Raw genomic sequence first — 4,293 nt, 5'->3', positions numbered from 1 at the left:
CTGTGCCTGGTCCTGTACATCATCGGGCTGATCGCCGCCGTGCCCCTGTCGCTGTTCCTGGGGCGCCCTTAGCTGTAGGGACTGATAGATGTTTTGTTAAGTTTTAATATACATTTCTTTTGTGTGAAACCTTTAATCGGACAGGAATGTATTGGTCAGCTAGATTATTGATACATAGATCAGAGATTTTCCTATATCAAATAAGTAATCGAGATTTTTGTCTACTTCTTGTAAAGAAAAACTTTGCATGACAGTTGTATATGGTACAATGTATATCAACGGCTATTGGACATAGTACAAAAAAAGAAAAGGGTATGTAATGAGAATTAATATCCTAATTACTAAACATCAAGAGCTAATATAGTATACAGTCAAGTAGGGCTTATCATGTGTTTCTCCATTTTTTTCTAATACCAAAAAAGTCTTTTATGTTTTTACCTATCTTTGCACTGTAAAAGTTGTTGTATTTTATCATATTTATATATACATCTGCCCAAAGCATGCATCGGGTCTGTTGAAATCTATTGTACTAGATTCGATAAATGTGAATGCAGTACGTCTGTAAAATGTATGGTACTGTTCTTTTATGCTTTTTTTTACAACTAATCGGGCCAGACTATGCTTTTGTGTACTTACAATATACCTCGCTATGTTGGTAGTGAGGTCAGCAGTCTGAGAATTTTCAATACAACGTATATGATTCTGCTTACTTGTGACACGCAGCTTACAATCAACGTCCATACTGTTGTCGTCATGGGCAGGGTATATATGGATGACTTATATAGGATGTAAGGTCAAGTTTTTTGTCAGATGTTATGACTTTGTACAAAAGTAGTGAACTGCTTACATAGATACGGTCAGCTGTTCATGATAATTTGAGACTGTATAGGCAGGTTTGTGCGGTTCTTGCCAATGAAAGCCTGTATATTTACACACTACTGAAAATGACCTTGTGCTGAAATGTATACTACATTTTTATTGTTCTATCGATTGTGTGTGTGTTTAAAATAAATAGGCGAACTGTGAAAGTTATGTCACGGTACTAGTGGATATATCACCTATTAATCATATTAATCAGTCATAAAGGATGATGTGCCTGTTGAGTATAGGATAGGAAACGAACTTTATTTTCTAAACAACAAGGCACTTTTATCAACGCTTTATTCCTAGAATCAGTGGACATGTCATGAACTTCATGCAGCCCTAATATTTGAGTAGAGTCACCGTGATGACGTTAAGGGCACTTTAATATAACGTTACATTGCGGCTAGCTTGTTATGAAGGGAAAACAACCTGTAACGGGGACCATCCATTATAATTATGTCACTGGAGAATAAAGGAGAAATAGGACATTTCAGACTTCCATGAAGTATTTTTTTGTTATTGTGAATTTTTTGAATGAAATTCATTCTAATAAAAAAACTTAAGAGATTGTATGGCGTACTTAACGCAAATCGTAGGCTTTCTGAATTCGACCTCTAAATACTGCTGGTTCGTGGCCACATTCTGTGACCTTCAAGTCCACCCCATTTCCTGTGCCTGGCCTTTTGACCTCCTCAGTAATTCTGGATATTAATCCCCCACCTATGTTTGTACAAACATACACACAAACCCATATAGACATTCCTACCCAAAACAATACTTCCGCCCGGCTCAGAAGTTAAGATTCATCACTTACTAGTATACTCGTACAGCCACAGTAGTGCGTCTGCCACCACCTTGACCATGCAGAGGGGTCTTCGTCACCCTGGCCAGCCCTGGCTCTGAATGTAAGGGTGCGTTTGTGCGTCCGTGTGTGTATCTTTATCACTATATACATGTGATTTTTCTACCTCCATGGTGATATTTGGCATGTTGGTAGGTCTTTGGAAGACAAAGGTCAAGGATAGTTTGCGAACCTTTGTTTTGCTATGCCACAATATATACCGTTTTAATACCCTGAATCAGGTCCCACTCACTATACATGTACCAATATAGACATGACTGTGCTTAGATATGTGGCGACTTGCGGTTTCACAGGGATAATCAGGTATTACTAAGTGAACTTTGACCTTTCATCTAACCCTAAATTTGACCTTTCCGCCATTTGCAGCCACACGAAGAGCACTAGCTCTCCTTTGTACGATTTTCCTCATCGCCGTATCATTCGGACATCATTCAAACATCATAATTACACAGGTAAGACCATTTATTTACACTCCGAGCTCATATTGATCAATACAATGCTAACCGTGGAGGGTTGTTTATCACTTTTGAGAGGTACGTTGATGAAGAAGATCAAGCTACCTTTCTTCTTAGGCATGGCCTGTGATGTCACTCTCTCTCCTCCCAGGACAAGTCCAGCTCGTTTTAAAACGTTCATACTCACAGACATAGCTTATACTACGTCCTATGACCACGATGGCCTTAAAACTTAAAAATTACTACTAGCTGTTCTAAATTATGTAACGTTATACCTTAATTAGTACTGTTATCTGTTGGTTCCCAGTCTGGGAATTTCGCTTGTACAAAATTATAACGGTACACACATTATTAGCTCTAGTTTAACTTTTAGGGGTTATTGATTCAGATTCAAATAATTTAGATTGTACTGAATTACAGTCATACTTTATACAATCAGTCAGTGAACTTCCTTTCTTTATAATTACATTTTTTCTGCATGGAGATCGATCATAATCTAGTGCATTACGCACCGTCCAGGAAAATTTTTGAACTACACGCAAGTAATTATAACATTCCTATAGATAACCTGGCCTGTTAGTGTTACACATTTTGAATATCTGTGGATGTGACTTAATTTATAATGTTATAAAGTATTTTGTGGGTTTTCAAAAGCCTTAAAGGCATAATTTACAGAGGCAAAAAAACATAGTCTAGTCAGTTTTTATACTTGTGAGTCCAGTATATGAAAGCCAGCAATTAGCAAAAGCTTCCTGTTGTTTTTCAGAGTCAGAATTTTTTTTCTATGAACTGAACCAGCACTGAAGCATCGGAAAGGAATTCAAATTTGCAGGGCAAATACATTGTCTAAGATGGAACAAGGTGAAGCTGAAAATTCTACTAGTCAAGAGACTGCATTGTGCATACCTAATGAAAGCCAGAGGCATTTTATCTTGAAAGAAAGTGAATATCAAGCAGAAAGTGGTCTTCTGACTGACAATGCTACTAGTAGTGGGATGCTTCACAAAGAAACACCCTTCCAGTGCGAGGTGCCTGATGATGTCTCGACACAGAATGGGAACTTGCAGCAGCATCATATCAAACACACAGATGCTGTCAGGTCCAGCCTTTCTAAACATCTAAGAATCCATGCAGGAGTAAAACCTCACAAGTGTGACCAGTGTGACTATGCAACAGTCAACAAATCTAACCTGCAGTCCCACATGCTTAAACACACAGGTGAGAAACCCTACATGTGTGGAGAGTGTGGCTTGAGGATGGCTTCCAAATCCAACTTATCAAAACATATGAAGAGGCATACAGGAGAAAAACCTCACAAGTGTAACCAGTGTGACTATGCTGCCCTGAGGAAAGCTCAACTGGATTTACACATGGCAAAGCACAGTGGGAAGAAACCCTATCAATGTGAAACATGTGGATATAGAACATTTACCTCAGTAAGCCTTTCAAAACATGTAAAGATACATAGTAAAGAGAAGCCATACAAATGTGACCAATGTGAGTATGCTACTGTCTTAAGGGGTAACTTGGACGAGCACATGCTCAAACACACTGGTGAGAAACCCTACATGTGTGGAGAGTGTGGCTTCAGAACAGCTTTCAGGTCGAATCTATCTGCACATATGAAGAGGCATACTGGAGAAAAACCTCACAAGTGTAACCAGTGTGACTATGCTGCCCGGAGGAAAGCACACCTGGACTTACACATGGCAAAACACGTTGCTGAAAACCCCTATTTGCGTGGACATAGGGCTTTTTCTGAGAAGGGCTTGCTGCAACATGTAGAGAAGTCGTTGGAATGTTGCCAAAGTGAGGACACAGAAACTATGTCCGGTCGTGCTGTACACTTGGTTGAACCCACCAATCAGAACCTCTCCTTGTGTGGTGAGACTGAGACAGCTAGTACATCTGCCCTATCCCAAGATAGTGTAGAATATCCTCACAAGGGTAATGACAGTGATTATGCCACAGTTAAAGAAGTCAGACGAGAATCACTCTCACACAAGCCAGAATCCACTGGTGAGAAATCCATCCTGTGTGACAGTGATGTCCAGGACTTCTCTACATCTGGCAAGTCCAGCCTGACTCTGCATACAGAAGGAGAACCTTACA

The sequence above is a fragment of the Branchiostoma belcheri genome, unplaced genomic scaffold, assembly GCF_001625305.1.
Source record: "Branchiostoma belcheri isolate BF01 breed outbred unplaced genomic scaffold, Haploidv18h27 scaffold52, whole genome shotgun sequence".
Lineage (NCBI taxonomy): Eukaryota > Metazoa > Chordata > Leptocardii > Amphioxiformes > Branchiostomatidae > Branchiostoma > Branchiostoma belcheri.
Note: the sequence above shows the minus strand (reverse complement) of the source record.